The 21,529-nt window shown below is 43.4% G+C and overlaps 1 long non-coding RNA gene across 1 annotated transcript; it reads left to right on the top strand.

The window, feature by feature from the left end:
* Positions 1-15,327: 15,327 nt before the first annotated feature.
* On the top strand, positions 15,328-20,791 carry LOC138987827 (uncharacterized). Its single transcript, XR_011464119.1, has 3 exons — positions 15,328-15,647; positions 16,040-16,119; positions 18,455-20,791. It is a non-coding gene; the product is annotated as an uncharacterized lncRNA (long non-coding RNA).
* Positions 20,792-21,529: the final 738 nt, after the last annotated feature.

Genomic DNA, 21,529 nt, shown 5'->3' with positions numbered 1-21,529 from the left:
ACAATTTCCCAGCCCCAAGCATAACTCCATGAAACCAGCAACTTAATTCTGTTCACCGCTGCATCCCTAGAGCCAAGAAAATTTCCTGGAATGAAATATGCACTTGCTAAATTATTTGTGGAATGAACAAATTCCAACATTTCATGACACCATAGAAGAGCAGAAGGGATTGAGGATGTAAGAGGAAAACAAGAAAAGAGTGTCACTAAAACCAAAGACGAGTGCACTGATAAAAGCAATAGTTAACACTTATTGTTGCTTATCACTATCTTGGGTTCGGAAGATCCCCTGGAGGAGGGCATGGCAACCCACTCCAATATTCTTGTCTGGAGAAACCCATGGACAAAGGAGCCTGGCGAGCTACAGTCCATACGGTTGCAGAGAGCTGGACACGACTGAAGTGACTTAACACGCACACACGTTGCTGCAGCAGACACGGTGCTCACCGTTACACGAACGATCTCATTTAGACCTGGCCACAATCCTAAGAGGAAGTTGAGTAATTCCCCAAGGTTGCCATGTGTACTACATCCTGCTAAGAGAGGAATTAAATTGAGTCCTAAAAGCTGCCCACTGAACTCATTCACGTGGAGACCACAGGTGACTTTAACAAAAATCTGGCCGTTTCCGGACTGAAGAAGAGTGAGAGGTGAGAGGAAGGGGAGGAAACGAGGACAGGGAAGCAGCCACAAGTTTTAAAGATTATACTCCATTTATAATTATAAAATGTTGGCTATAATCCTTGTGCTGTACAGTATATCCTTGTGGCTTCCTTTATACATAGTAGTTCGTACCTCTCCCTCCCTTACCCCTATCTCACCGCTTCTCACTTCCCTCTCCCCACTGGTAACCACGAGTTTGTTTTCTGTATCTGTGAATCTGCTTCTAGTTTCTTGTATTTGTTAGATTCCACATATAAGTGATATCATACAGTATTTGTCCTTCTCCAACTTATTTCACATAGCATAATACCCTCCAAGTCCTTCCACATTGCTACAAATGTCATCCTTTTTATGACTGAGTAGTATTCCAGTGTGTATATATACATGTGTGTGTGTGTGTGTGTGTGTACACACTCTCTCTCCAATACTTCCTAATTGAGGCTAACTTAGGGCAAGATGACCACAGCCCAGTACCAACTCCCCAACTGTGGCCATTTCTTATGGAGACATGGCCATCTCCAATTAAAGGGACAGAGAACAGAACCACAAAGGCTTTACTTTTAAAATTGAAAACATCAAGTCCTGCTCTTTAGTTATCACTGTATGTTACAAATATATATATATATATGTGTATATACACACACACTCTCCTTTATCCATTCATCTGTTGATGGACACTTAGATTGTTTCCATATCTTGACTATTATACATAATGCTGGTATGGACACTGGGGTGCATGTATCTTTTGAGTTAGTGTTTTTAGTGTTTTCAGATATATGCCAGGAGTGGATATATGGGACTTCTATTTTTAGTTTTTTGTGAAACCTCCACACTGTTTTCCACAGTGGCCGCACTAATTTACAATCAAGGTGGGTTTTATTTTAGGTGACAACGAAATAATTTGAATTTCTAAAACCCAACCCTTTCAGAGTTTTGCTTAGCAACTCTATGGGAGCAATCAGCATAGATAAGGTATTTGTTTTCCAAGTTTCCTGCTCCAAAGAAATTCAGATTTTTTGCTTACAAATTTGGTTTTTAAAAGTCATTGGCTAGGCATAAAACTTGCTCCCTACATCCTACAAGATGGAAAAATCCACAGAAAAGATGTGTAATTGGGTCAACATGACAAAGAAACAAAAAGAAGACCTACTCCAGTTCTCTCAGGAGGCTGAAAATTCAGAGCTTTAGAAAAATCAACGGAGCCATACTGTTTTGTGACAGCCTGGAACACAGACCCCACAGTGTACATGGAGGAAGAAAACCTAGCTGGTTAGTCCTTCTGGGCGAGCCACTATTGAGCTCTGTCCCCTTGTGCAATCTGTCCAACGTCAGTGTCAGAATGATCTTTCTTAAGGCTCCCTTGGTTCTGGGCAGAATCAGAGAAGGAGGAGCCAGAAAAAGTGCTTTATGCAAATGCAACCCTATTTCTTGTGATTGAAGGTGAGTAAGCATTAAAAGGGGGCTTCCCTGGTGGCTCAGTGGTAAAGAATCTGTCTGCAGTGCAGGAGACCCAGTTCAATCCCTGGGTAGGGAAGATCCCCTGGAGGAGGGCATGGCACTCTAGTACTCTTGTCTACCTAGAGAATCCCATGGACAGAGGAGCCTGGCACCTGCAGTCCACAGGGTCGCACAGAGTCAGATACGACTCAGGCGACTAAGTAACAGCAAGCATTAAAAGATACTTCCAATAATGTATGCAAGCTGACAGTAACCGTTTGGATATGTGTACAAACATTCACCAACCGATTCAAGAGAACAAAAAAAATTCAGTGATTGCTTAACAATTACACATGTCGTTTATTTAGAAACACCTGCATACTTACTGTTAATTCCTACCACTGGTGCTGCGGAAGCCAACTGACAATGAGGTTAAGCCAGGCCTAAGCTGGAAGCGCTGTCTGCTCTCAGAAAATGCAGAGTGTGACATACTTACTTTCAGCTTGCTCTGAATCTGACAGTGTAACAATTCTGTACGCAAATCCTGGCACACAGTAAATGCATTACTAACCAAAGAAAAACCAGTACAGCCAGTCTAATTATAGACCAGACAGGCTTTAAGCCTCTCTTTAGTAGTTCCTAATTGAGGCTTACTTAGGGCAAGATCATACATGACTGCAGCCTGGTACCTACTCTCCAACTGGGGCCATTTCTTATGGAGACATAGCCATCTCCAATTAAAGGGACAGAGAACAGAACCACAAGGGCTTTTCTTTTAAAATTTAAAACATCAAGACCTTCCCTTTAGCTATCACTGTATGTTACAAATATTGAAAATGTTGAATGGGGGCAGAGGTGGTGGATTAATTGTTACAGAGACCAAAAGCATCAGGTGTTTCACTTATGTACCATTCTGGGCTCCCAGAACCTCTGCTGCTGCTGCTAAGTTGCTTCAGTCGTGTCCAACTCTGTGCGACCCCATAGACGGCAGCCCACTAGGCCCCCCAATCCCTGGGATTCTCCAGGCAAGAACACTAGAGTGGGTTGCCATTTCCTTCTCCAATGCACAAAAGTGAAAAGTGAAAGTGAAATCACTCAGTCGTGTCAGACTCTTAGCGACCCCATGGACTGAAGCCTGCCAGGCTCCTCCGTCCATGGGATTTTCCAGGCAAGAGTACTGGAGTGGGGTGCCATTGCCTTCTCCAGAGTAGGAGCGAATCAATCCCACATCCAAGCAGATAACAGCTAAATCACCCTCTCCACACAATTCTTCCTGGCATCCTCCTCTATCTCTGCAAAACAAGATTGGTTCTCCTTCCTCTCCCTGACCCCAGGGCCTAGGTCCTCGGCTGCCCAGTGACAGTAACACTTGAATCACACCATCTTCTGGGCTGCTGCTGCTGTAGTTAGCAACAGCCAAGGTGGGGCTGGGGAGAGCATAACTTTGATGATGTACTTGTGACTTCAAAAAGAGTCGCCTCTGGGCTTCCCCAGTGGCTCAGAGGTAAAGAATCTGCCTGCCAATGCAGGAGATGAGAGTTTGATCCCTGGTCCGGGACGATCTCACATGCCACGGAGCAACTGAGCTCATTTGCCAAAACTATTGAGGTTGTACTCCAGGGCCTGTGAGCTGCAAATACTGAGCCCATGCACCTAGAGCCTGTGCTCCGCAACAGAAGAAGCCACCACAATCAGAAGCCCATGCACTGCAACGAAGACCCAGCGCAACCAAAAATAAATAATTTTTTTTAAAAAACAAAAATAAATAATTTCTTTAAAATATTAAAAAAGAGTTGCCTCCTAAGCTTCTGGGAATACTCCTTGCCGCCAAGTCAGCCCTGGCTAAGATCACGAGTATGCCTATGTGTGCATGCTCAGTTGTGTCCAACTCTTTGCAACCCTCTGAACTGTAGCCCACCAGGCTCCTCTGTCCATGGAATTTTCAAGGCAAGAATATTGGAGTGGGTTGCCATTGCTTCCTCCAGGGGATCATCCCTACCCTGGAATCAAACCCAGGTCTCCTGCAGCTCCTTCATTGCAAGCGGGTTCTTTACCACTGAGTCACCTGGGAAGCATCAGGATCATGAGTATTATCAATGACAAAAAAAGCGAGGAGGAGGTAGGAGAGAAGGAGTGGGAGGATGGGAAGGGGGAGAAGAGGGGTAGGAGAGGAAGAGGAAGAAAAAGGCAGTGCAATCCTTTACTGGGTGTTTGGCACCCAAAACTGAAATTGGACTTCCCAACACAGGAATCGAACCAGGGTCTCCTGCATTATAGGCAGATTCTTTACCAACTGAGCTATCAGGGAATCCCCGAAATTGGACTAGGAAATAAATATGATTGAAACCAAGTCCCCCTAAGACTGACTTACCAAGTTGACGATTAATCTCTTTCCAAAACTTCATTCCCATTCTTGTCCCCTCTGACCTCAATTCTGTGCTAACTGAACACTACTCAACCAGAGTCAGATGACCAAGATTGCTGTTGTTGATAACGGTGTTAAGGTACTAAAACTGTTTGTAAAGATGAGAATTGCTCTTATAGATGTCATCTTCAACGTACAAACTCAGGTTGTTTCTCCAGGGCATGATGAGCTCACAGATCCCTCATGAGCCAAGGCCAGAGAATCATAAACCAAAGACATCCTGACTCTAGAAACCACAGTTAAGAAATATCACAGAAATGTCACAAGATGATGATGACTAGTTTCTTTGTTCTTCTTTAAAAAGATTCTTAACCTCAAAGACCACATTGGAGTGGATCTCTTCCTCCCATACTTGGCGCTCTGCAAAAAATCCTCACTTTGCTGCAGGCTCCCACTGCCAGAATTTGGTTTTCTGCACCACAGGCACGCAAGCCCTTTGCTTGGTCACATGATGATGGTCAGCATGGGAAACCTTCCACAAATACCTCTGACCAGGCTTTCCCTCCTCCCTTTCTGCAGCTGGCCCGCCCTCCACACCTCAGTCAGCCTGCATTGCTCACCATTCCCTACACATGCTGACCTGTCTCATCTCCGTGCTGTTTTTTAGCTGATGGCGTAACCTTTCCTCATGGCGAACAGAAGGGGAAAAAGTGGAAATAGTGACAGATTTTCTTGGCCTCCAGAATCACTGAGGATGGTGACCGCAGCCATGAAATTAAAAGATGCTTGCTCCTTGGAAGGAAAGCTATGACAAACCTAGACAGCATATTAAAAAGCAGAGACATCACTTTGCCAACAAAGGTCTGTATAGTCAAAGCTATGTTTTTTCCAGTAGTCATGTATGGACGTGAGAGTTGGACCATAAAGAAGGCTGAACACCAAAGAACTGATACTTTCGAATGGTGGTGCTGGAGAAGACTCTTGAGAGTCCCTGCATAGCAAGGAGATCAAACCAGTCAATTATAAAGGAAACCAACCTTGAATATTCATTGGAAGGACTGATGCTGAAGCTGAAGCTCCAGTACTTTGGCCACCTAATACAAAGAGCCGACTCATTGGGAAAAACCCTGATGGTGGGAAACAAGACGGGAGGCAAAAAGAGAAGGGGGCGGCAGAGGATGAGATGGTCAGATAGCATCACTGACTCAATGGACATGAGTTTGAGCAAAGTCTGGGAGATGGTGAAGGACAGGGAAGCCTGGCGTGCTACAGTCCATGGGGTTGTAAAGAGTGGGATAAGACTTAGGCACTAAACGAGAACAACAACCCCTCCTCTCTCACAGGAACTCCACCCTTCCAGGCCCAGATCACATGCTCCTCCCCAAAGCAGTCTTCCTCAATTACCAGAAGCAATAATCTTCTGTCTACAACAGTAAGTAAAGTTGGTAATAAGATTAGTGAGCACATACTATGGGACAAGAATCACGTGACACAGTTGATCGTTTTCTCCCTTTAATCCTCACAGTGACCTCCATGAGGACACACCATTACTGTTCCCTTCTGTAGATGAGAAAACCGAAGCTGAGAAATGTTAGATATTTTAAAAGGGCAGTGAGGGCAGTGGGCTGGAGTAGCTTGACTCCAGAGCTCACACGCTCTCCTGCAAGTTGCCTTGTACTGTAATATACACGTGTCCCATCTGCTTTGTGAATTTTGAGGTCGTATATCTTTGGCTATCCCATTATACTAACTCAGGGCCTGGCTCAAAGTGGGTGCTTGAATTTGAGCAATAGTAACTTGGTGCTGTTTTATGCATTTCTAGAGCTATCCCATTATAGTAACTCCGGGCCTGGTTCAAAGGGGTGTTTGACTTTGAGCAAAAGTAACTTGGTGTTGTTTTATGCATTTCTAGATAGATCACTATGCCTGATTTTTCCAGGCATATGATCTCTCTCATTTCATCCAGCAAAAAGGCTTTAGGACAAGTAAAGAATGGCAATTATAATTGGCCATCCAAGGTCAAGAATCCAAGACCCAGGAAGTAGGAGAAATCTGATCCTTAAAACATTCAAGAAGCATCAAAAGGGCCCACAGGACGTGGACACCACTGTTTCCTAATTTTGGTGACCAGATATCTGAGACATGTAAGAACTGCCTTTGTGTGCATCAGATAGATCACTGAGAATGGTGAGTCCTGGGAGGGTCTTTCTTTTCAGGTAAGTTTATTATAAATGTATGCCTGCTGCAGTCAACATTCCTTTAGATTCTCTGTTTTCAGTCTCATGGAGAATGATAAACTCTTGTTGAGAGCATAAGGCAAGGTGGCTCAAACAGCAGGCGGGCTTTCCTGCTAAGCGGACTTGGTCTGAACGTCCTGTGGAGGAGGAAAAAGTTTTCGTTTTCCACGACTCTGTTAGGGTCCCTCTTGCTGCTGTTATTTAGTCCCTTAGGCGTGACCAACTCTTTTGTGACTCTATGGACTACAGCCTCTGTCCATGGGATTTCCCAGGCAAGAATATTGGAGGGGTAGCCATTTCCTTCTCCAGGGGATCTTCCCAACCCAGGGATAGAACCTGTGTTTTCTGCATTGCATAGTCCTTTTTTTTTTTTTTTTTTTAAATTAAAGGATAATTGCTTTACAGAATTTTGTGGTTTTCTGTCATACATCAACAAGAATCAGTGCAGGCAGATTCTTTACCAATGAGCCACCAGGGAAGTCCTAGGGTCCCTGACTGGGCCTGAAAAGTAAACTGACAGGAGAAAAGCATACAACTTTATTTAACACAAGATACTTCATATGGAAATGAAGACCCCAGGAAGCAGTTAAGCCTGTGTACTTTTAAGCAAGGTTTGATGGAGAATGCCCAGTGGTGAAGGAATACGACAGGTTAAGGAATATAAAGTAACTGGAGGAGCCTGGTGGGCCGCAGTCCATGGGGTCGCGAAGAGTCGGACATGACTGAGCGACTTCACTTTCGCTTTTCACTTTCATGCATTGGAGAAGGGAATGGCAACCCACTCCAGTGTTCTTGCCTGGAGAATCCCAGGGACGTGGAGCCTGGTGGGCTGCCGTCTATGGGGTTGCACAGAGTCGGACACGACTGAAGCGACTTAGCAGCAGCAGCAGCAATAAACTGAGGGAAACTAGCAAAGCTTGTTTGTTGAGATTCTCTCCGAGTACCTTTGTCTTTGGAGATAAGGATGCTCCTTTGCTCAGGGTGTAGGAAGGACACCTCTTGCAGAAGGGTTTTATGATCTGTGTTGGGAGAAGGGAGAGGAAAGGTCAGAGTGACCTTCCTGCCTGTGTTGTTCATTCAGCTTAAAATATTCAATACACCAAGGGCCATACAGCATAAAATATTCATACACCAAGGGCCCCATTGGGGTAGTATGTCCTGAACCCCTTCACTCCCAATTCTGCCCCATTTTTGTGATGTAAGACTTAACATTTGATCCTGGGTCTGCTTGTCTGATAATCAGCACCTGTTCATCCATAAGATGACTGGAGGACAGAATGCAATAATGCATAGAAAGTGCCGAGTACAGTGTACTCAGAAAGTATTTAATGATTACTATTACTAATATTAGAGGTCTTCCTTGGTGGCTCAGTGGTAAAGAATCCACCTGCCAACTAGGGGATTCGATCTCTGGTCTGAGAAGATCCCCTGGAGAAGGAAATGGCAACCCGTTCCAGTATTCTTGCCTGGAGAACCCCAAAGAGTTTGGCAGGCTACAGTCCATGGGGTCACAAAGAGTCAGACATGACTTAGTGACTGAACAACAACAATTACTAATATTAAATGGCCACTGTTGGAGATCATGGTTTACAGCTCACAGGAACACTTTTTTCATCTGAAAAATTCCTCATTGAAGTTTACTGGTTAGTGCTATTTTTTTCTGGTCTGCAGATCCAACAGTGAATACAGATATCCACACCTCTCAACATAAAGAAGGAGGGGAGGTAAACTGTGGAGGGACCATCTAACAATTAAAGCTGCTTGAAATCTGAGACTGTGAGCACTCCCTCTTTCCTACCCAACAGAAGATGCCTCCTATGGATGTTGCCCTTTGTCCAACCTCAGTTCCCTAAGATCCTACTTCTAAGAGCCTAGCCACTTTCCCTAGCTACTTACAATGATGATTCTTAAACTTCAGAGGCCATAAGAATCATTGAAGGTGTTTAATAAATGCAGATTCCCAGGCCCACTACAAGGGATTATGATTTAATAAAGACCATCCCAGGTGATTTCAATATCAGGGGTTCTGGGTGCCACACTTTGAAAAGCCTGGGCAGTGACTGACACCTTAGAAATACTTAACATGTGTACGTATATTTCCTGCATCAGAAAAAGACCGAAAATCTTCTTTTACTTTTCTAACTCTCTATCTGCATTTTAAAAAACAATGCTCACTTTCAGCCTAATCCTTGGATTCTGCAATAAGGGGTGTGTCTTCTAGTTATAACTTATTAGCTATTGTCTATTATTGTCTATTAGTTATGCTGAGTCATTTTAAAGTCTCCTTTAACTTAATGTTGTTGATGAAACACTGAAAAGTTACCCTGTTGTTCCTTCCCAAAGTTGCAGATTAGTGTATTATTTTAAGACAGGCCAAGATCTTGACATTGATTATAATATATATAATAATTTGTAAGATTATATGTTATAACTTATATAAGTGATATATATATATATATATATATATAAAATCAATCAAAGTTCTGGAACAGAGGACATCAGGAGAGAATGCAGTTGCAAATACTAAACCTGCCTCAGAATTGACCGATGAGAGTATTCATTTCTTTCCCTTGACTCCAGTGACTGGGGACAGCACAGTATGAATATTTAAAACCAATAAGACCATAAACTCTAGGGGCAGACTGCATGAATTTCAAATCCAGCTTCTGTACTCACTACTATGTGATTCTAGGCAAGTTATCTAATGGCTCTGTGCCTTAATTTCTTCATCTATGAAATGGGATGTTGGAAGAATAGAGTTGGTTCATAGTATTATTATTATTGGATGCTATTATTGGATGGTCATGTGACCCAAACCAAGCCAAAGACACTCGGTCCCAGAACTTTGGTTGGATATACTTCTCCTAGAGTCACTAAACTGGTAAACATATGAGAACTGCCAGGGGCCACCTGTGGAGAAAGTCTTCCTGAGACTGAGTCTCCCACAGAAGAGAGAGAGCTGAGAGACAGAGCAGTCATTTCTGGGGTTTGTTATTGCTTGAGACCAGAATCTAGTCATGCCTGGACATCTAGGGTAGGACTTGTCAATGACCTGGTCTATTAACTCCCTGTTTTCTCTGTTTGAGTTGGGAGTTGGTGCTTCCCTGATAGCTCAGTTGGTAAAGAACCACCTGCCACGCAGGAGACCGTGGTTTGATTCCTGAGTCAGGAAGATCCGCTAGAGAAGGGATAGGCTAACCGTTCCAGTAGTCTGGGTTTCCCTGGTGGTTCAGCTGGTAAAGAATCCGCCTGCAATGCAGGAGACCTGGGTTCGATCCCTGGGTTGGGAAGATCCCCTGGAGAAGGGAAAGGCTACCCACTCCAGTGTTCTGGCCTGGAGAATTCCATGGACTGTATAGTCCATGGGGTCACAAAGAGTTGGACACGACTGAGCAATTTTCACTTCACTTCATTTCCCATTACTTGCAAAAAAAGAATTTTGACCTGGTTTTATTGAGACATAATTCAGAATACAATTCACTCCATTAAAGCATACAATTCCTTCAGTGGTTTTTAGTACATTTCCAGAGTTGTGCAACCATCACCATGATGTAGGAGTTTTGATCCAAAACTCCTCAGAAATGGCTCAGGAGGCATGAGGTGTGGAAGATGGTGGGGACAGACTTGTGCAAATCTGCTTGCAAAAGCATCACAATTTTGAAACTACCTTTAAAGTTGGAATCATCAACTATTTGATTTGAAAGTGGCTTCCAGCTCAGCACAGCATAATGGAAAAGGAAGTGAACTGGAATTAGAACCCTTAGTTTCTTTATTATTATTATTTGTTAAGGTCTATATTGAATGTGTTACAGTATTGCTTGGGCTACCCTGGTGGCTCAGACAGTAAAGAATCCAAAAGCAATGCGGGGGACCTGGGTTCAATCCCTGGGTTGGGAAGATCCCCTGGAGGAGGGCATGGCAACCCACTCCAGTATTCTTGCCTGGAAAAACCCATGGACAGAGGAGCCTGGCAGGTTACAGTCCATGGGAATCATAAAGAATCAGACACGACTGAACCACTAAGCACAGCACAGTATTGCTTGTTTTCTATTTGGGGGCTTTTTGGGCTCAAGGCATGTGGGATCTTAGCTTCTCAACCAGGAATTAAATCCATACCCCCTGCATTGGTAGGCAAAGTCCCAACCACCAGACCACCAGGAAATTCTCTAGAACTCCCAGTTTCTTTTGAGGGAAATTATAAAATCCCTATGATCCCTTCATCCTCTACACAATTCTATGCTTTTAGTTAAATCCTGTCAGGTTCATGACAAAAATGAAAACCAAAGAGGGTAAGCCAACTGCCCAAAGTCGACAGAGGTATTTACTGTTAGACACATTCATGGATACAGTTCAGTTTTCTCTTGCTAGTTTCAAGTAGTTCTTACTTTTTCTGCAGGATTTCATACTCAAGATCCAGTTCTTATCTCTTGAAATGCTTGGAGGTTAGAAAGTCTTTGAAATACTAATCAAATAGTCATCCATTCATTCTAGAAATACATTGTGATTAACGGTATTCCCCAAACTTATGTTCAATCTCGGTGTGTCTCTCTTCAGATATTATTCTACCTATAGAGGAAAATTAATATACTTTCTTTAAAGCAAAATATGATAGTTAATTGCAAAAATATTCTATAGTATTTAATATGTTAGTTAGATAACAGGCTGGCAAGTTTCTACACATGTTTGTACAATAATCTTGGTTTGCAGAATCAGGAGGTTTCATTACAAAGTCCTGCTGGGGATAGATAAGACTGATGGTTAAGGGAATAACTGCATTCTTCATCTATTAACAACAAAAATAAAAAGATTTGATAACCAAACTGAAAATTTAGAGTAATTTCACTTATAACATCTTGTGAGACTTTAGATGAAAGGCATAAAGAACTCTAGCTGTTATTAATCTCAAATCTGTCTATCTGGGCACAAAAGAACTCTATATGTAGGCTTTTGAAATTTTTGGAAACACACTTCCTGGAAGAACCTGAGAGTCTGGATCTGGCCAACAAAAGGTAATCCAGACTGGGGCAGGATGCATGGTACTTAGCCATATTCAAGGTCAGAGAGGAATTTGCTTTATCTGAGCTATCCTGGGAAAACACAATTAGAACACCCAAGGAAATATCACCAGCAGGGATAGTATTTGTGATCATCATTGTTTTTAGTGCGTGTTTTTCTCCTCTGTGAATCTAGACAAAATTAGTTGAACCCTGTAAAAAGAGTACTTTATTTAAGCTATAAGCAAGAGGTGGTAAAATATTTAAACTGAGTAGTGAGACCTTTGTATGGGCTTCAAGGGGTCAATAGTGAAAAAGAGAGGAACACAGTCCATAAGTCCATCACCCTGCTACAACCACCATGAGGGTGTTAATGTGCGTCTGTTTACTTTTCTCCGAAGCAGTCATTATATACACTTGCAACTGAGAGGAGAAAAAGCTCTATCTAAGATGTCCTGCCAAGTCCTGCCTTTACCGAACTATCCTCTTTCCCAGCACATATATTGTCTTCCTTCAAAACCAACAAGCCCTATCCCATCACCCTTGCTACAGTGATTAATACAAGCCCAGGCTCTCCAGGGATGCAGGCAAGTAAGCATCCCCGACCAGGCTGCTACCCTCATACACGCCAAAGCTCTCCACTCTGTCCTCTGTCCGTAGTCTTCCAGCAGCAAATTGCTCTCTGTCCTCAAACTTCAAACATTTTCTTCACTTCCCCGTTCTAATTGAAACCTGTGGTCACTGCTTCCCCTGCTGTTTTCTCTCGCGTTTTCACTGTGCGAAGCCTGAGTCCACCTCCACAGCTGGCCTCCTCCGTGTCGGTGATCTTCCTTTCTGTCTACATTCCCACCTTTTAAAAGCTGTCATTAGATTCAACGACAGGCGGCTCCTTGCTGCAGTTATCAAGAGAAGGCCACCTCTTACCACTCCCCCCTCATTCCTTTTGGTTTTCCTTTGGCCGTACTGAACGGCTTGTTTGAACCATTCAGTTGGGATTGAACCAGGGCCTTTGGCAGTGAAAGCATCGAGTCCAACCACTGGACTGCCAGGGAATTCCCCATCCGCTCTCATTCCTTAAATATATTAGTCCCTGACTCACTGTTACCTTTGCCAACGTTACTTACTTTATAAAATACTTCCTGATTTCAAAATCCACAGGGGAGCCTCCCAATACTCCTGGCCTCTAAGCTCCTTGACCACTTTCCCATCACATATCTTGTCCTCCACCCTACCGCAGCTTCCCCCATAGTCATGCTCCAGACCATGCCACTGCCAAACCCCACTGCCGCCCTCCTCCATTTCAAGCATCCCACCACCACTTGCTTGACTTCCGGCTGACTCCCTTTAGTTCCCTCACAATCCAAGGAGACCTATGAGGCACTGATCTTACCATCTTTTCACTATTAATAATATCCTGCATTATCTCCACCCAGCTTCTTCGGACAGCTTACCATTCACCTACGTATACCTCCAACTCCTTGCCTCTCCTTCCCATCCTAATATTCACACAGCAAAACCTCTGCCTTGTCTCACTTACTCTGTGCCTGCATCAGTGCAGCTCAACATGGCTGGAGAAAAACATACCCATGTGGCTGTTCTCATCTTAAATCCATGACCAGAAACCAGGATTGCCATCTGATAATCCTGCCATCTGGTCCCTCTGCCCTCCCTCTCTCCTAGACGGTTAATTCATACCCCTCTTTTCTCAAACTTCCAACACCTGCTCCTCCTCCATCCTCACTCTTGGCTCATGATTTTGCTTTCCATGTCTCTTGGAAAAAAAAAAAAAAAAAGTAGCGATCAGAAGAGAACTCCCACAAGCTCCCCCCCACCGCGTTGACCCACCACGCGCACCTGTGCCCATTCACACCTGCTTTCCCTCCTGTCACAGGTGAGCTGTCTGTGGTCCTGAGGCCAAGCTCCTCTTCCCGCTCTACACCCCAGAACTCCTTCCCTACTCAGGGCATATGGCCAGATTCTCCCCTCTCTTTCCCGCATCATTTTATTTTCTCCCTCGGGGATCCTTTACAAAAGCACACAAACATGCTGTCATTTTTTCATCCTTAAAAAGCCCTCTCTTGACCACATCTCGGTGAAAACTAAGTCAGACCTTGTCCATCCTGCTCAAAGGGTGTCATCCTTGTCACCCTACTTAGAGAAAGGCCAGCATCTACTAAAGACCTCCACAGGTGCTCCACCCACTCCACCCTCTGTGCCTCAGCCCAGCCGGCATTTTCATTCTTCCAAGCACACTCACTGGGCATGCTTTCTCAGGCCTTTGTGCATGCGGTCCCCTCAGATGGAACAATCATTCACGCCTTCACCAGAGGGGCTCTGTTGGCCTCCCAGCGTAAAGCTGCAATGCAACCATATCCCCAATGTGCCCTGTCTCTTCACTGCTTTATTTTCCTTCTTTGCATGTATCGATTTCTAACATATAGTGTGCCTACTTGTTGGGTTTGTTGACTGTTTCCTCCAGTCAATATTCACAGAGCTGGAATATAAACTCTGCAAGAGCAAGACATTTTTTTTGGTTTACTTTGCTACTGCCAATGGTTCCTCAGCATTGCAGGGCCTGGCTCACAGCAGGTGTTCAACAACCATCAGTTGGCTGAATGAATGAATGAATGGTTAAAATTAAAGATGTAAGAGTCATATTTTATCATTTTAAAGTTTTCATAATCATGTTTATTTACGGTTCTTCTATAGCCTCTGCATTAGAGTTCTCTGAATCAAACATAAGGACCTTCATTTTATCATGTTCTCCTGTAAACCTGTCCCTGCCTTTCAAACAGAATTTGATTTTAGAATGAGAAAAGTCAAAATTCTGGAGCACCTTCAGTAATTCTTTTCCTGCTTTCATTTCAGTTTATACTGAGTTTGGTTTGAAAGGAGGTGGCTTTTGTGTCTGTCTTGGGGAGCAGAGAAAATCTTGGGAGGACTTGAGAAAATATCTGGGAGGAGAAAGCATCAATCAGAGCTTAGAAAGAAACTCATTCAGAGGGTAAGGGGGAAAAATACTGACGCTGGAAACAAACGGTAGAATCAGTCATATCACTTGAGAATATGGTTCTCTGGGTCCGAAGAACACTGTGGCCCAAAGCTGCTTCCAAGATCAAAGGAAAAGTGGAATTCCACAGCAGAAATAAAGATTTTAGCCAGGATTAAAAGTACAAATAAAAACAAAACCACAACAGGGTTTGAAGGTGGTGCCAGCAGTAAAGAATCTGCCTGCAATGCAGGAGACCCCCCAGTTGGATCCCTGGGTGGGGGGGGGAGATCTTGCCCACTCCAGTATTCTTGCCTGGGAGAATCCCATGAACAGAAGAGCCTGGCAGGCTACAGTCCATAGGGTCGCAGAGAGTCAAACTCAAGCGACTATTAGTACTTAACACACACAAAAGTACAAATAAAACCCCAACAGGGGGACAGCGAGCCCAGGAGCTGGAAAGACCTCAAAGTGAATCTGGCTCCCCGACTTCCCAGCGCTGGGAGGGAGTTCCAAGGCGGTGGGGGTTGGGGGGGGAGTGGGAAGGGCTGGACGGATTTTGGCTCCTCCCCCACCCCAACCCCCACTGAGTCCCCAGAGCCCAGCACCGGGTAAGAGGCTTGGATACTGAACAAATGACATTTGGGGCGAACAAATGCCGAACTCAGGGGAAAGTGAAAGTGAAGTCGCTCTGTCCTTTCAACTCTTTGGGACCCCATGGGGTGTAGCCTACCAGGCTCCTCCCTCCATGGGATTCTCCAGGCAAGAGTACTGGAGTGTGGTGCCATTTTCCTTCTCCAGGGGATCTTCCCGATCCAGGGATCGAACCTAGGTCTCCCGCATTCCAGGCAGACGCTTTAACCTCTGAGCCACCAGGTCTCCCACATTCCAGGCAGACGCTTTAACCTCTGAGCCACCAGGGACTCCGTGCAAGGACCTTCTCAATTCAAGCTGCCTCTACAGGTGAGCCAGACTTCACAGAATTTGCTTGGTTTTCCCCGTCACTTTACTGCCCCTCTCACGGTCTGCTTAACCCACTCTCAGAATAATCTTCTCATTTGTTGTTTGTTTGTGTCTCCGCTCCACAATGGAACCGGCGTCAACGACGTCAGTCCCTCAGCTACCAAACATTAATTTCCATTTAAAAACAAAGTGTTTTAGCAGAGAACTGGGGATGCGGGAGGCACGGTGCAGAGTCTGGGCTCCACTTATTAGTCCAGGCTGACAGATTTTTCATCAGGTTCTTGTTTTTCTCCTCTGCAGGAAAGCTTATTTCCATAGAAGGATATCCCCTCTTTGTGTTCATTCTTCATTCACAGTTTTAGTGTTTACTTTTGCTTTTTGTCTTTGCACAGTCCTTGCAGTTTCAAGAATCTGAAGAGACTCTGGATGGGAACGCCTTACCCTTCCCTGAAAATATCTCCGGTGCCTGCCGGTAGGAGCTGACACATTCCCCTGGTATTCCTTTCCCATCTCTGTAAGGCAAAAGGGTGCTAGTAAATCATGTGGACACGCCTCAGATAAGCTGGTATTTGTGTGGGGGATATTTTTCAAGCCTGGGGCCAAGACTGTGCAACAATAAGTTCATTTCAACGGAGTTCTGGAGAGAGGGTTCCAGATGCAGTCTGGACTACATAACCATTGACCTGTTCAGAAGTCCAGCAAAGCTGAGGAGGAGGAAGGCTTCAAAGCCCACTGCTCAGAGAACAGCTGTGCCCGCTGAAGCAAGAGGCTGCTCTCCCCAACAGTTGGGGTGCGGCGAGGGGGTCGGGGAGGTGAGAATTGCTTGGTAAACACTGGAGCAGAAGAAATGATAGCTGGGGACACCCCCAGCAGAATAAATCTCATGAATGACGGCAAAGGCCTTTTCTTGTTTTGTTCACAATGTCTCCAGCATCTACCTATGTGTACAAGTTATAATTACTGTTCAGTAAATATTTATGGGATGCATGAATGAAGGAGGCAGAAAGCCTGGGCACCACAAAAGTCCTTTTGAATAAAAAGGGGAGTTTTGGAAGGGGTTAGATCTGCTCTTGTCATGTTAAGTTTTTCTAGGAGATGTTTATAATTCTACTGAAACCCCAGGTTGCTGTGGCCTGAAGGATAAAATGAGTCACTAAAGTTTTTTTTTCTGCTATATATGACAAACCAAAAAAGGGGGGGGGGCTTCAATCAAAAATTATGGGGCCTAGTGTGAGCAAATATAGTTGTGAGCCAAATATAGGTGTGAGCCAAATATAGCCAAATATAGGAGATGAAAAACTAAGATAAAGACTCCTGGACACAGAGCTATATCTGTGTGCTGTTATGTATGTGTATACAGAAATATACAGTTACTATTTATTAGCACTTGCCTCATTCCAGACACCATTTAATTCATCTAATACCAATAAGATGTTGTAGCACTGTTATTTCCATTTGGTAGATACAGAAATTGAGGCCAAGAAGTTTTTAAAAAGGCTAAATATAAAGCAACCTTGACAATAAAGTGCTTCTTCCTTTCCCCAATGAAAAAATTACCCTCTTTCAAAGATTCTTGGCTAACTGAAGAAAGCTTTTAAAAATGATAGTGCACAATTTCTGATATGCACTGTTCAAAATAAGGAACCACCAAAGTCACTGACTTAATTCTTCCTTTGGCCAGAAGAAGAAAAGACAGAAATAAATTTTCGAGGATCTCTTTCTTGAAAGAACTTTATGTAATCTTGTGTTAGTCGCTCAGTCATGTCCAATTCTTTGTGACCCCATGGACTGCAGCCCACCAGGCACCTCTGTCCATGGCATTTTCCCAGCAAGAATACTGGAGGGGGTTGCCATTTCCTTTTCCAGGGGATCTTCCCGACTCAGGGATCCAACCCAGGTCTCCCACACTGCAGGCAGATTCTTTACCATCTGAGCCACCACAGTTCCTAATTTGAATAATGTTATACCATGACAATTAATTGGCAGGTAATGTTATTTCCATTGGAGATACTAAATTTTAGACAATCTGGATGTTTCCCAGTGGGTTTCTTAGAGACAACTCTAAAAAGACATTTCATGGTTACTAAAAACAGAGTAGGATTTTATTATGGGATGTTTTCAGCCTTCAACTTTATTCAACAGCTTTCTCTTCCACACAGCCTTACCGTTTAGCTCCCAGTCTCTGTACTTACATTAACACCCTCTCTTACACGCTTAGGGTTTTTTTAACCAGCAATTGCTGAAAAGGAAAACTGCTATTTCAGGCCACAGACAAGATTTCATTTGCTGAGTCTAAGTCAGAAGAATAGAAAGTAAATTGAAGGCCAAACCAAAGAATATGAGAATAAATAGACTTTAGGAATAAACATAAAATTTACAGTATGTTTCTTCCAGGGAGGTGAATAATACATAATCAATATCTATTATATTTTCATCTATCAATTTGATTCAATGTATACATTGCAAAAAGGTCTGGTAGGTCTTCATAGAACTCTTCAACTTCAGCTTCTTCAGTGTTACTGGTTGGGGCATAGACTTGGATTACTGTGATATTGAATGGTTCGCCTTGGAAACGAACAGAAATCATTCTGTTGTTTTTGAGATTGCATCCAAGTACTGCATTTCGGACTCTTTTGTTGACCATGATGGCTACTCCATTTTTTCTAAGGGATTCCTGCCCGCAGTAGTAGATATGATGGTCATCTGAGTTAAATTCACCCATTCCAGTCCATTTTAGTTCGCTGATTCGTAGAATGTCGACTTTCACTCTTGCCATCGCCTGTTTGACCACTTCCTTTTCATTATAGGGGACTGGAATGCAAAAGTAGAAAGTCAAGAAACACCTGAAGTAACAGGCAAATTTGGCCTTGGAATATGGAATGAAGCATGGCAAAGACTGATAGAGTTTTGCCAAGAAAATGCACTGGTCATAGCAAACACCCTCTTCCAACAACACAAGAGAAGACTCTACACATGGACATCACCAGATGGCCAACACCGAAATCAGATTGATTATATTCTTTGCAGCCAAAGATGGAGAAGCTCTATACAGTCAACAAAAACAAGACCGGGAGCTGACTGTGGTCCAGATCATGAACGCCTTATTGCCAAATTCAGAATTAAATTGAAGAAAGTAGAGAAAACCACTAGACCATTCAGGTATGACCTAAATCAAATCCCTTATGATTATACAGTGGAAGTGAGAAATAGATTTAAGGGACTAGATCTGATAGACAGAGTGCTTGATGAACTATGGACGGAGGTTCGTGACATTGTACAAGAGACAGGGATCAAGACCATCCCCATGGAAAAGAAATGCAAAAAAGCAAAATGGCTGTCTGAGGAGGCCTTACATATAGCTGTGAAAAGAAGAGAAGTGAAAAGCAAAGGAGAAAAGGAAATATACAAGCATCTGAATGCAGAGTTCCAAAGAATAGCAAGAAGAGATAAGAAAGCCTTCCTCAGCGATCAATGCAAAGAAATAGAGGAAAACAACAGAATGGGAAAGACTAGAGATCTCTTCAAGAAAATTAGAGATACCAAGGGAACATTTCATGCAAAGATGGGCTTGATAGAGGACAGAAATGGTATGGCCCTAACAGAAACAGAAGATATTAAGAAGAGGCGGCAAGAATACACAGAAGAACTGTACAAAAAAGATCTTCATGACCCAGATAATCATGATGGTGTGATCACTCACCTAGAGCCAGACATCTTGGAATGTGAAGTCAAGTGGGCCTTAGAAAGCATCACTATGAACAAAGCTAGTGGAGGTGATGGAATTCCAGTGGAGCTATTTCAAATCCTGAAAGATGATGCTGTGAAAGTGCTCTACTCAATATGCCAGCAAATTTGGAAAACTCAGCAGTGGCTACAGGACTGGAAAAGGTCAGTTTTCATTCCAATCCCAAAGAAAGGCAATGCCAAAGAATGCTCAAACTACTACACAATTGCACTCATCTCACACGCTAGTAAAGTAATGCTCAAAATTCTCCAAAACAGGCTTCAGCAATATGTTAACCATGAACTTCCAGATGTTCAAGCTGGTTTTAGTAAAGGCAGAGGAACCAGAGATCAAATTGCCAACATCCGCTGGATCATGGAAAAAGCAAGAGAGTTCCAGAAAAACATCTATTTCTGCTTTATTGACTATGCCAAAGCCTTTGACTGTATGGATCACAATAAACTGTGGAAAATTCTGAAAGAGATGGGAATACCAGACCACCTGACCTGCCTCTTGAGAAATCTGTATGCAGGTCAGGAAGCAACAGTTAGAACTGGACATGGAACAACAGACTGGTTCCAAATAGGAAAAGGAGTACGTCAAGGCTGTATATAATCACCTTGCTTATTTAACTTATATGCAGAGTACATCATGAGAAACGCTAGGCTGGAAGAAGTACAAGCTGGAATCAAGATTGCCAGGAGAAATATCAATAACCTCAGATATACAGATGACACCACCCTTATGTGAAGAGGAACTCAAAAGCCTCTTGATGAAAGTGAAAGAGGAGAGGGAAAAAGTTGGCTTAAAGCTCAACATTCAGAAAACAAAGATCATGGCATCTGGTCCCATCACTTCATGGGAAATAGATGGGGAAACAGTGTCAGACTTTATTTTTTTGGGCTCCAAAATCACTGCAGATGGTGACTGCAGCCATGAAATTAAAAGACGCTTACTCCTTGGAAGAAAAGTTATGACCATCCTAGATAGCATATTGAAAAGCAGAGACATTACTTTGCCAACAAAGGTCCGTCTAGTCAAGGCTATGGTTTTTCCAGTGGTCATGTATGGATGTGAGGTATGGATATGAGAGTTGGACTGTGAAGAAAGCTGAGCACTGAAGAATTGATGCTTTTGAACTGTGGTGTTGGAGAAGACTCTTGAGAGTCCCTTGGACTGCAAGGAGATCCAACCAGTCCATCCTAAAGGAGATCCATCCTGGGATTTCTTTGGAGGGAATGATGCTAAAGCTGAAACTCCGGTACTTTGGCCACCTCATGCGAAGAGTTGACTCATTGGAAAAGACTCTGATGCTGGGAGGGACTGGGGGCAGGAGGAGAAGGGGACGACAGAGGATGAGATGGCTGGATGGCATCACTGAGTTGATGGATGTGAGTCTGAGTGAACTCCGGGAGTTGGTGATGCACAGGGAGGCCTGGCGTGCTGCGATTCATGGGGTTGCAAAGAGTCGGACACAACTGAGTGACTGAACTGAACTGAACTGATACATTGCAAATGTCTTCATCATCACTACAGCTACTTTTTGAGTCAACTAACACAGTTTCCTGTAGTCTTTACTGTGTCTGTCTGGTTTTCTTAGTAGAAACACACATGACTATAAATATAGGCCCTTTCCCCACCATGTTGTTCAAATAGCTGCACATTATTACAAAGTATATTTACCAATATGCTCTGGAAACACTGGATTGTTTCCAAATGCTCAATATTACAAAGGGCACTGAAACAAACATCCTTATGGATAAACACGTACATCTGTTCTTAATGATGTCTATAGGATTTTACTAAGTCATAAAGCCAAGCAGGACCCCATGGGATCTTCCTGGGGACAGGCCTCTCATCGCGCCTCCCCATGTCCCTAGCCTCTTCCCTGTAAAAAAAAACCTTTAGCCTCCTAGGATCAGAAAAGTTACAGAATCAGAATAAACCAAAGGAAATCAAACAAGACAAAATTATGATAGTTTAACTAAAAAACAAAATCAAGGATCTTTAGTTCCTCCTTAAGGGCTATAGATAATATCTTGAGCCATATCTTTGAGTTGTTTTATAGATACTAAAACCCCGGCCAGGTGAAAGAAGTTAACTGCATGCTGACCAACAGCATGCAGATCCCAGATTGATTAAAATCAGAAAAGCTGAT

The sequence above is a fragment of the Bos mutus genome, chromosome 5 (genome assembly GCF_027580195.1).
Source record: "Bos mutus isolate GX-2022 chromosome 5, NWIPB_WYAK_1.1, whole genome shotgun sequence".
Lineage (NCBI taxonomy): Eukaryota > Metazoa > Chordata > Mammalia > Artiodactyla > Bovidae > Bos > Bos mutus.
The sequence above is the reverse complement of the archived record's forward strand: the minus strand, read 5'-3'. Positions and strand labels throughout refer to the sequence as shown.